Below are 13408 nucleotides of genomic sequence, written 5' to 3'. Positions count from 1 at the left end.
AAGAAATGAAGAAATCTCACATGTTTACACTTAAAGAAAATAGGAAACTAAACAAAAGACAGTGAATTCTAATTCATTAGATGCCTCTGCAAACCTTACTGCTTTTGCCAACACTGCTTTTTAAATTCTTTTTTTTTTTTCTCCTTGGAGAAGATGGTACTTTGTAGCTTGTTTAACAAGGTCTGGCTGATAGCTGGTTATAACAAGTTTTGACCAAAAAAGCTGGCAACAAAACTTATCTTGGAATAGATCCCCACTCGACCTTTCAAAAAGAAACTGCAACCAAGGGTGCAAAACCAGATAAAAGTCCTGATTTTTGGCTTTTATCCTAATAGTTTACAAATGTGTTTTTATTTTTTCACATTGATTCATCTATCACAGTGCAAGTGATGGAACACACTTCTTTCAGGTTTGTATCTGGCTTACACATTTTAATGGCTTGTGTAGCACACAGTGAACTGTGAAGGCTAAAAAGAATAACAAGACCTAAGTTAAAAGAGGGAGCTATTTTTCATAAAGATTTTCTGTAATTTCTATTCCTAATGAAAGCAAATGTAAATCTTTTAGAAAAGAAATGTGAAGCTTTTAGAAAAATACAGCCCTTTCTAAAGGCCTTACGGTTCTGAGACAGTTTGTTACTTTGGCCTTTACCCAAACACAACCAAGAGAAATGGGATTATTACTTAACAGCCTACAGCACTGGCTGTTAGGAATGACAAGCTCACATAAGCTCCTTTGACTGGATGATTTTTAAAATGAGGTGCTGAGGACAGTTCTGTAATAAAAAGGAGACTTCCAGTAAAGCTGACTTCTAAGTACTCTTGTGTACAACTTTTAGAGGACTTTTAGATGTTAACACTACACAGTGATAACATGACTCTTAACAGAAACCTGTCTTTCACCTTAAGCTGAAAACACATTTTATATACCACAGACCTAACCTCAAAAAGCCCCTGAACTCAGCTGAGTTACTATACAAAACAGGTTTTAGAGGATCAAATCAAGGTCACACAAGTTGTGGAGAAAAAATTTTAAACTTGGAAAATACTAATGCCAAATGCCATAACCAGTTTCTGCTTTATTAGCAGCACTTTCATTACTGTTACAGTTTAAGTAAGTTTAGGCAGAGTATACCCTTCAGACTGAAATTAATTTTTATTTTCCAATTTGTGACATTCGGTTTAGAATCAACAGATTTTTATGCCTGGTTTCATGCCTTTAAACCCTTATTTAAAATAGTTTTTTAACCAGGTACTTGTTAAAGACGGGCAGTGCCATTTGATGTCAGTACAAATTCAGCAAATAAATTAAGAGAATACAGTAGTATTCTATTCTACAGTAGTATTAATTCACTGAGGGACAACTAAACTTACACTAAAAATATGCACTCAAGTTTTGGGACATGACTATGTCACAACTGTGATTACAGACCTTGACAATTATACATGTATTCTGCATCCACCTTCCTGCATAAAAAGGTGCTAGTTCTCACTTGTTTTTCTGGAATGGAAACTTACAGAAGAGTCATTTAGCTAGATGACAGAAAGGGTCTTTCAAAGACGCAGAGGATGCCTTCCTTAATATCTGTATGAATGCTGATCATTAGTGGCTAAGCATCTTTCACATGAAATCAAAAGGTATTGTAAAGTCTCTAACAGACTTCACAGCAACTGTGAACATTCTAGAAGATTTAAAATTCTTTTCAATGCCTCTTGTACCTTTTTGCACTTTCTGCAATTCAGCGTGCTGATGATAGGCAGAGTTCATCATGCAGTGTAACTTAATATTCTGCACGTCTTTTTTTTATTTCTCTGATGCCTGAAAGGTTGTTTATTATGTCAAATTTTACTTGAATATTCAAAACATACATCCAAAATTAATTTAGAAGTGTGTGGGAGTGCACTATAATTTATATTAGTGGAACAACAAAACCCAATCTAAGGAGAGAACCCAACAAATTATTTTCCATATGAAAGCTTATTAAAAATGCATCAAGCACATTTACGGGTGAGCAGAATTCAGAGTGTACACAGCATTGTCTAAACATAGTTAGTGCTTTAGTTACTTATTGAATTGCCACTGCTGTAGAAAGTGCAGGTCCCTGCAGAGTTTGTATGATTTATAATTTTTTATTATAAAATCAACTTCAAACAACATGACTGTCTTTCAGCAATTAGCCATGTGATATGATCATACTAGGAAAAGGTGCTAACACTACTCATTTTTTAATACTAAGGTTTTTGGTGAATCTTCTTAACAGAGAGATGGCAGAGTAAAGAGAGACCTGACTCAGCAGCAGAGCCTGACTTAAAGGTGGGATGGACTGTGCAGTTAGGAACACTGAAGGGGAAAATGAAGCTCTGTTTTGGCAGAGGAGAAAGCCCATTTGACTGGTTCAACTACTTGTGGAACTGAAGTCTAAGTCAGACACTAAAAGCCTGTGTGGTCTAAATAATCATCTGCCCTACACTTCTGTAGAAAATGTGGATTTAGAATTTTTTCTGGCTATTTTCTTTAAACATAACTTCTTTTGTTCAACCACAGTACTCATGATGACAGTGACAATAAGCATTTGAAGGATTTTTATCCTTTTATGAAGGATAAAAATCCTTCATAATTTATTAGAGACAAGGACACTGCAGTATGGAGGAGACTACCTGAAATGGGGAAAAGTGGGAAATAAATGCATTTTAACTTTATTAAAAAAACAATGCAGCACAACACAAGGATCACCAGCTTTGTTACATGCCCCCAGTTAAGTAGCATGTGCAAGGTGCTTTTGCTCCAGCTAGCTGACTTTGAAAAGCACAATATTGGCTAAGGCTAACATTATTTCAAACCTAAGGCAATATCCATTAAGAATAACTAGAGAAAAAAATAATGCATACACTCTCATAAAAATAGTTCAGACTACATTTCTCAACTATAAATAATTCCATACCAGCAAAACCCCAAGGGTTTTTATTAAAAAGAAACAAAATCTAAGCATTTATTAATTTAATAAATATGTTCTAGAACTTCAGGATGACCTAAACATAAAAATGAAAATTTTGAAATGTCTATAGAAAAACTCTAAAATTACAAGATATCTCTAAGCAAGCTAAAATTTAAATTTCAGTTTTAAATCTATACTACATTTGAAGAGCAACTTTGCAATATAAAAGTTAAACTCATTACTATAGCAATACTGCTGAGCCTATGGAAGTGAAAAATACATTCCACCAAAGTTCCACTCAAGGCAAAGATGGAGGGCTGATGGGAAATTTCTTAAGGATGGTACTTTCACATGAAGTGGTCTTGAATATAAAAGTGTAACTTGCTTTGATTATAACTGAGAAATAACATTTAAGTCAGTGCATAGCCTTGCAGAAGATGAAAGTAAAAAATGCACTGAACACTAGAATGCATAAACCATTTGTATGCACAAGAAATTAGCAAAAAAATGCACTTGCTTTTTTCTTTACTGTACACATAGAATACATAATTTATCCTTTGCTTCTCAGGCAGTTCATGTTAGTTGCACTGTATTTGCCACTTCCCAGCTTCTTTCCAAGGTTCAGTCATCACCTAGTATTTCAATGCCTTACAGTTTCACCTAGAAACCCAAGCAATATCTCATGCTACACTGCACTAGAAAAACAGAATATACTTATTTTTAGTCAGCCTAAATTCATTTAATAGGACAAGGCTTTACAATTAAAAAAAAAAAAAAAACAACAAAAAAATAACCCACCCAACCTTCTATAAAAGTAGGCTTTCAGCAAATGCATTTCTTAAAAACATGAACTGACTTCAAGTAGACCAGAACAAATATACCTAATATTATCATACTCCTTTCTTTTATTGTAAATTACTCAGGATTACTGTAAGTAATCTAAACCAGTGTCAGATGCTAAAAGCAGCAAAAATGTTACACAAGAAGTTCACAATAAGGACAGAAGGTTTCAGAAAGTTACCTTTGAAACTTTTATATTTTTGTCAGATATGGAACCACTGAAATGGAATTAAAAGTCACCATCACATAAACACACCAGAAAATATGTTTTCCTTTTGCAGGAGAAATGCACTAAACATCTATTCTTGCCATTAGCTGCTAAAGGTCCTTGGATTCCCACACAGCCCAACCCTGACAAGATCAGTTGATGGACACAAGGTTTAACCATAGGAAGCATCTCCCCACAGCCTGACTTGGTGTGTTTGGACACAGCAATGCAGAATGAGACCAGCAGAGAAAAAACTTTGGCCATAAAACTGTTCAGATACGCAGATGTTACAGCACATACAGAAGTTTCAACTATTAATATTTTGCTAAATATAATTTGTTTTGATAAACCAGAACAGGAATGATTAGTTATGGATTGAAACAGAAGAAGAAAAGCAATTATGGGACAAAATTGATGGTGGAATTCAGGTAAGGGGAATAAAGCCCTGAAACTATAGTGCATACAAGGAGCCCCCTCCCTCCTGAAAAAAACTGGCATGATTACGATCCTAAAACTTTATTTAGCAGATCTCAGGTGATGCTAGTTTGCATGTAATAAATACATTAGGTACTACTGAACTCAGTCCCTGATAAAGATTAACAGCTGCAATTCAAAAACTTTTGTTTCCTCCTCATTGCTCTACACAAGCCAAATCTGGGTGCTGCCTAGAACACATTACATTCAAATTCACTTTAAAGCCTTACTGATTGTACATGGTGGACTAACTTAATTTAATTTATTGTTATATCTACACATTAAGCACATGGAGAAATTCAAGCACTTGAAATTTGTTCCTAAAATCTCTAGAAGCCAGATAAAGCCTATTTATCTTGTATCCATTTAGCTGTATCTGTTGTGGAGTCTTAAAAATTGATATGGTATGCAGGACTGACAGCTTTAATGGTAATAAATACTGGAAAAAAACATTCCTGAGATAGCACTATTAATCAAGTTACACTTCTCTATTTTGTCAAAAATACTAGTCGTGTTAATTGCAAGGTTTCAGGTGACAATCAGCTAACAGGCTCTGCTGATTGAGAGGAGTCTTTTAATGACAGTTTAGGTGATTATATTCACACTATATTTAGAGCTTGTTTGGACTGCTTGATTGAAAAAAGTAACAGAAAAAACCCCCTGTAACTGAGGTTGGGATTGTTTCCTAGGAGCAAGAATGACTGGGGGACACACAAAATCTGCAGCTCTTGGATTCTGCTCCTTTGGTGGCAGAACTGCAGGCTCAGCCACCAACTGGCAGCAGCTGCATTTGCTCGGGATGAGCGAGTCAAGAACCAGCCGTGCTCAGTGTTAAGTGCTAAAAAAGCGCAACTACATCAACTTGGAAAATGAAAGTATACCCAACTGAAACTATTTAAAATCGAGGGTATGTGTAATTGCCTTGCTTTTGTGAAAGCTGCTAAGTTAGAGAATACTGTACATATCCACTGGAAATATTGTTTCCTAGATATTTCAAATAATATAAGGATTTTGCACTGCAAAAGAACAGCAAGGGCAAAAGAAAGAACCTTCAATTTTTCATTATGTCTATTCACATATAAGTTTGCCACCATCAATAATACATTTCAGTGATAGCAATTTATTATATAATTTCTTTGCAGGCCTGCCAGATGACCGTAACTCTCTTCTCTGGTACAAAAACAAGTCCAGCAATTTGTTTGGGTCAGCTAGAACTACAATTTTTCCAGAAGTTTTGGAAAACTTCATAAAGGTGTGAGTTTGAGGCAGCCAAGATGCAGGAATATACATACTCAGACTGCAGAACAAAATAAAAAATTCCCACTTATTCCTGGCAATAAGAATGAATGAATGAATGTAGCTGTTTCAGTTATAAAAGTGCTTGGCCATATGATTAAGACAGATGGCAGTCTGTCTTAATCAGTGTGCACTTTTCTCTTCAGGCTGTAACACTGCTTCACCAGATAGCTCACCCTGAAGCATCATTTCCATAACCCTGTTAAGTAAGGCTGAAGTAAACATTCTTGGATGTAGGAAAGATATACTGATCATTAATTAAATAATTACTGAGAATACAGTGATATCTGCTAAATGGTTCTCCTGTGGACAGGCTGCTAACATTGCCAGAACATCATTAAAAATACAGAAATTTGTTAACTGTAAATTCCACACACAGGATTGCAGACCTGAAACTGGGACTGCATAAAGAAGGGGGTTGTGCCTAGGCTGGTAGTCTTACATATTTGGTTTGAAAATAAAATTTACTCATTCTGTGAGAAAAGAACACCTAGCTTTTAATTCTGAGGCAAGAGATATGTATGCTGTTAGTTGTTCACTATTAAGTCATAACATTATTGGAACAGACACTTGTTAAAATGAAAATGTAAAAAGTTGGAAATTAGCCACACTGACAGCAAATTCTTGTAGTCAGAAGTTTTACCAGAAAGTTGCCTTAATGCCTTGCTGGTGAACCACTCAGGAGTTTGGTCTGTTTCTGAGCCCTGCTGGTATTCAAGGAATGCTTAACAGATGGTAAAGGAATGGGAGGAAAGGGTTAAAACCAGAAGATGTGGTCAGGAGGAGGGAATAGTTTTGTTCAAAGTGACATTGCAGCTGGGATTGCTAAAAATGTCAGTCTGGGGGGAAAAAAAGCCCATTTATTGTCTGGTGTGGTTTATCCTCTGCCTGCTTTAAGGGGAATTCCTGTGAACATAGCACACTCCCACGGAGATGCACAGAGCCTTCTGTAAGACAGGCAGAGACCCTCCTGGTGCCCAACAGGATGAGCTAAGCCCAAGGAGTCCCTGTCCCTGTGTGTCTCTGCTGCCCTGTGTTGTGAACAAGGTTCACAATTAAATAAATCTACATTTTAGGTGTGGCTTGGAGGTTGCCTTGGTAATCAGTATGTGCTGATTCACACATCACCTAACCAGCACTGACAGGAACAGACATAGGTGAGGATGTGTGTCCTTATGGAATCTTCCATCTTCCTAAAGAAGCAGATCTTCACATGCTATCTTCCTCATCATCTCATGTTTCTTACTGAAGGTGTTCCACCCAGTATAAATGAATTGCTACTTATTAAAGGAAAATGAGGAGAAAAAGATTCTTTGGCCTCAGCGTCCTAGGATAGTTAGGCAGGTTATTATTTGAATATGGATTTTCATGTTCCACACATAATAGCACAGTCACTAGAAGAAATGCAACAAGCCACAGAGGCACAAACTCCCTGCCTGCTGAGCAGCACTCAGTGTGGTGGACCAGCAGGCTCATTCAAGAAGGCCCTGGGTTGAGCTTGAGGGCTTGCTATCTTACTGGCAGTGGGAGCTACTGGTTTTATGCAACCCCACTACCAAAATCACATACAGATGTGGGATACTTACAAAGATAGAAAGCAGCAGCTGCTACAAAGTACTGAGATCCTAATAAAGTTTAAAATGTTGTACTCCAGTTTCTAGGTCTCTTTTGGAATTTCCCAAGAAAAGGCAAATTTTCCCTTTGTGGAGCACTCTCAATGAATACTGAGACTAAAGGCTCCAGTAGCACTGTATTGTCCAGGGATGTTGTTATTTGCTGCAAGAAATACTTTATATGTGTGAGAAATACTTTAGAGGCACTTACATGAGATAATCTATTGGATGACCACATTGCCTGAACTTCCAGTATGCATTTGAAGTTCTTCTCAAATGCTAAATCTGGAAAAATTTTAGGTACAAAGCAGAACATAATGGTTAAGTTCAACACTGACTGGCGTATTATGAATAGCTGCCTGACCAAAGTGCAAAAATTATAATTATAAATGACAGTTGGAATATTTATCTGACATTAGCACTTATATTTCTCATAGTGAGGCACTACATTATTCTTATAAAAGTACAACTTTATGCAAGATCAAACTTCTATTCCCAAGTCTGAAAGAGTCTTGATTTTTCAAATTAAGTTACAGGGTTATGGCTCTATTCTTGAGTGTGCCTGCAGATGTTATCATAGCTCCACTGAGCATATTGGTGATTGTCTCTTCCCTAAAACTCTTTGTGATTCAGTAACCAGACGTCCCCGTGACAGAACTCCCCAAGAATCCAATCTCATAGTCTGTCCAAACACAGCGGTGTTAACACAAAGCACATCTCACAGCGACTTTCAATTAAATAGCCAGTCAAGGAGACTGCATTCATAGTGCTCACATTTTCATAAAGCATTGCAGTAGCAGCAGCTGTTCTGAAGCTGTAAAGCCTCCTCAGTCAGCAGAAATTCAAATTCATATTTTAACAAAGAGAAGGTGATCTGAAAGTTATATGGGACTCTGTACTTTCCCATCCTGAAAATGGGAAACCTATGGTAGATAATTAAGTATTTACATGACAGAAGAGAGAATAAGAGAAACATGACAATAGCCTGTTGATAAAAAAATAAAAGAATAAAAGAATACTAGATGCCCATCCTGATTTTTCATATCTTTTATTGCATTGTATTGGGGGAAAAAACAGTAGATGGGCCTCTAGCCTGAGGGTTGAATCATGAAACCTGCAGAGAGACAGGCACCTTACTTCAATCTGTAGGAAAATTTAGAAGAGTCTTCTTTTGCCAAACTAAGAATGTGCTGTCACCAGCTGGATAGTTTCCCGTGCTCCTCAGCGCCCTACTGCGTATTCCTGCATTCTACCTTTTGTTAGTATTAGCAACTGTGTGGCTAAAGTAAAACAGAACAGCTTGCTTACATTCTGAAAAAGAAAAAAATTACTTTTTTTTAGCTAGACAGCAAGCTACCAGTAGCAACCTGCTCCTTTTGAGCAGCAAAATCTTTCTTCAGCTGAAACCATCCTTGAGAGATGGACAAATATAACCTTGTCTTCAGCCCTTCATTATTAACTGTTATTAACACTTAATTCTTCCTTGTCCAATACGGTTGCTTTTGGTGGATTTTATTAGCACTGCTGTAACTATGATTCCTGGAGCTCAAAACAGGAATGATGAAGGTATGATATACATACTTAATGCCTGCTCCCCCAGCAAGCCCTGCAGCCTTTCCTTGCAGCTCTTAGATGGGAATTTAGTCGATGGAATGGGGTGCAGGCAACTGCTACTATCAGTGCAGAGGGAGGTCAGAGAGGACAAACTTTTTGATCTGGAATGAAGCATGTACCAGTCCTGGTATAGGAACAGTAACCTCCAGTGAAGAGATACAGGAGGCAGGGAGAAGCAGCACTGCAGAAATCATTTAAAGACTAGTAACACCCTTAAGCTCATGCAGCAAAGTGATGTTACCCCTAAAGACCCATTTTTGGGGCTAGCACTTTCACTAAGCACTAACAAGATCTGTCATAACTCTAGCTGAGAAGTGAGATCACAGGACTTTTCATGTCGGCAGATTTGTAAGAATGGGTACAGATGGAATGTCAAAAGTTACAGTTCGTTAACACTGCAACTACTCCAATGTGATTTATTTTCTACCACATAACATACAAATTAGTCTTCAGTAACAATCAAATTAACAAAACACACTTGACTGCATATGAATTAAAATTGTTTATAGTACCTTCTAAACTCACCCTTTTAAGCTATAATATTTTGTTACATCTATTACCGTAAATCCGCCAGGAAAAAACCCCACATATCCAAAGAAATGATTACACAAGGAAAGTAGGAAATCGTCAGTTCTACATTGCTACCCAATGCTCAGGAAAAACGCTGCAGATAAGAATAATAATTTATGGGAAGTTTCGTTTCCTTTCTACTTCTCTACTGTACTGTATCAGCCTTCCAACCCAACCACAAATCTCACAGACGATCCATGATAATTTGTCCTGGAAATTTTCTTGTAACAATATCTATCCAGGAGCAGCACTGAGCTAGCTGCATAACTGTTTTTGTTTTCAAAAAGCCTGTCACACTGTATTTAATAAATAACCACATATGCCATCAAGCATCTACTTATGAACAATAAGCATTCACAATCTCGCTAAGTATAATTCTAAACCTGTACTGCTGCAATACTGTAATCTACTGCTTCAGTAATTATGCCACCTTTAAAAGGTCATCTCATATAGAACTGAATCCTCCCTGCCAAATACTGCATGACAAAATTATACTACAACACAGTCTACATCATGCATGAAGTACACTACAAAAAGAAAACTGAGCAAGAGTTGAACCTGGATGGATATAGCCAGAATGTGTCGAGAAAGCTGTTATGACAAGTCTGCTGACAGCAAAGAAAGCAAAATTAATATAAAGAAAACATGTATAAACTGACAAACTACAGATCTGAAGAAAATATAAAGTACCATTAATGGCAGAACAGGAAAAACACCACTGGGTTTCTTCTGATTTTAGGGAAAAAAGCCTTTCTCCTGTTGGGAGAGCTAGGTCTATAACAATCTTTCTATACTTGTATTGAAAAAATAACAACTTTAGGTCTTCCTATCTGCACATAAGAATATTCCAAAAAAACCCACAATGCCATAGGATTTCTTGCTAAATTGAATTTCTTATTTCTCCAGATTTTTAAATTATAAATGTTTAGAAATTAGAAATATAAAACACAACACAACTTTTCAGCTACATTCAAGTGGCAAAGTCATTGCTTTCTATGTAAGTACGCAACACCAGCAGTCAAAATCAACACAGCAACAAACAGAAATAGGGTCAAAATGTATTTTACAGTCTGGCTGGCAAGTATGCAAAGGGTGAAAATATGAAACTTTCTGTTCATCTAACACATGACAGGATTTTTTCTATGCAGAGAAACAAAATCACCATTTTTAACCAATAAAACCCCCTAACATTTTCAATACAATTCCTTTTATAAAGCTCTACCTGGAAAAAGTGTAATCAAAACTTCTTGTAAAGCTTTTTCTCTATCTTATTAGAAAAAAGGAAAAAAAAAACCTCACTAGTAGCAGGGAGTCCCTAAACTGGCAGCCTTTGAAGTTGCTATTGCTTTTATTTCACAGACCACCACCTGTCACTGTAAAGGTATGAGCTAATCACACTGAGACAGCATGGCATCAGCAGCTGTATTTACTTACACTGATTCCAACTGTCAGGAGAAAAAAAGAAAATGAAAACACAGCTAAGGTTGTTAAATGCACAAACATAAATGTTTCCTTCTGACTCAGCAGCTTAAACAATAACAATATTAGTCACAAAATCCTGAGATTCATTCATTTCTGCTCCATGAATATTTCAGTTCTTGCTGTAAATGTAATGGAATCTATGCAGAGGAATGAGCAGACCCTCCAGTGAAAACATTTGTACTTCAGTACTTATATATACGTAATATATATACTTATATATTACGTAATACGTATATATTATATATACTTATATAGTACGTAATATATAACATACCTGCTGTATATTAGAGCTGGAGTAAATTTAACAGTATAACTGATGTTTCTTTATGCACAGATAATAGAACAAAAATCCTGCACACAGTCTGTTTCAAAACAAGAATGAACAGCACTGTTAAGTAGTTAAAACAGTCACATGATAAACTGAACTCAACAAATGCTGATTGATTCACTTCAGTTTATATAGCATTGTAGATTCCGTCTAAAAATCAATCTTGAAATCTCTAAAACTCTGAATTATTCCTGACTGAGGCTGCTACAAATGAAAGAATGTGTTTCAGTGGTAACCTACAAGTGGTGAAATCACAGGGAAGCTTTCTTCAGTAAGTGCATGCAAAACATTGCCAGGGTACACACAGATTGCTTTATTAAGGAACAATTTGATGCCACGCAAAAACAGAGCATAGTTCACTTTTAGTCAGACTGTTGAGCAAAGATTCTTTTTCTGTCTATAGAAACAGATTAAAAAATGGCTAAAAAGAAGCTAATGAACTTTAAAAAGCCCCACAGCTTTACAGACAGATGCATTCAATTGAACCGCTAAATCACAAATCCTCATATTCTGTATTGTAAGAGTTGGATAGTAAAAACTGAAATTGAAACAGTAAAATACCTTTTTTGCAACTCCAACAGATTGTAATAGTTTTTGCTTACTTTTGAGAGGAGTCTGTACTCGATATCTTTTCCAAAAAAATTTGTGTCTGCTAAGCATAACAGAACATCATTAGCAACCTTTAAAAAATATTCTAAGACAAAATATCAAGGCCATTATTTTTCTAATTCTGAATTCTGTCCATAACATCAGAATGGTACATTCTTAATATTATGATTTAATATATTGTCAAATTAATGCTATATCAAAATAATTTACACAAACTAACCCTTTCATTTATAACTAATGCATCATCACAAAGAAACCCATATTATCTAACCATATGTATTAATGCCTATGTCATGGAGACAAGTAATTTTCATAGAATAATAGAATTATTCTATGAAAAAAACATGTTACAAAAAAAAACATATTACAAAGTGCCATGTGGTCTTTTATGGAACGCTTCCAGAGACAGTGACTCCACCATCTCCCTGGGCAGCCCATTCCTATGCTTGATTACCCTTCCAGTGAAGAAACTCCTCCTGATATCCAACCTGAACTTCCCTTGGCACAGCTCGAGGCCATTTCCCCTTGTCCTGTCACTGGCAGTCTGGATAACAAGGCTGCCTCTCACCTGGCTACACCCTCCTTTCAGGCAGTTGTAAAGAGCAATAAGGCTCCCCCCTAAGCCTCCTTTACTCCGGGCTAAACAATCACTGTACCCCAGCCACTCCCAGGATTTACCCTCTAGCCCCTTCAACAGCTCCACTGCCCTTCTCTGAACTCACTCCAGCCCCTCAACGTCCCTTGTGTTATCAGGGGCCCAGAACTGGACACAGGACTCAAAGTCTGGTTTCACCAGTTCTAAACACAGAGGGACAATCCCTGTCCTGGCCCCACTGGCCACACCATTGCTGATCCAGGCCAGGATGCCATTGACATCTGGACACAGCTGGCTCACATTCAGCTGCTGTCAGCCAGCACAGATAAGGTATGTAGGAAGTCTGCACTGTAACAGTGACTTCAAGATACACTGTTACAGGGCACTATAACCTTTACTGGCACAGACTAGCAAGTACAGAGTGACATAAGCACTCTAGAAAGCAAGCTATGGATGTTCCCAAACCTTTTTGAGAAATGAATCCTGGAGGATTCAGCTGCAAAAATTTGAGACATTACTGCTCTGCTCGCAGTACTGAACCTTCTATGTTCATAATCCATGCTGCAATCTTCAAAGTAGCAATCACTAGGATTTTATTAATCTATTTGCACTTGACTGCCTGAGTTATCTGAAGATTGAGCAGCCATGGAAGAAGGATTGTAGGCAGCACAGGTAGAAATTTTCTTAATCCATTACAGATGTATTCAGTAGGAGCTTCTCTGAAAAACGCTTTCTGTGGCCTGCAGTGAATACTGCTACAACATGCTCTGAGGATCCAGTGACAGAAGTGAATAAATCACTTTGTTGATGAAGTTCAATAGCAAGCCATTAAACATAGCCATTC

The sequence above is a fragment of the Melospiza georgiana genome, chromosome 5, assembly GCF_028018845.1.
Source record: "Melospiza georgiana isolate bMelGeo1 chromosome 5, bMelGeo1.pri, whole genome shotgun sequence".
NCBI lineage: Eukaryota > Metazoa > Chordata > Aves > Passeriformes > Passerellidae > Melospiza > Melospiza georgiana.
The sequence above is the reverse complement of the archived record's forward strand: the minus strand, read 5'-3'. Positions refer to the sequence as shown.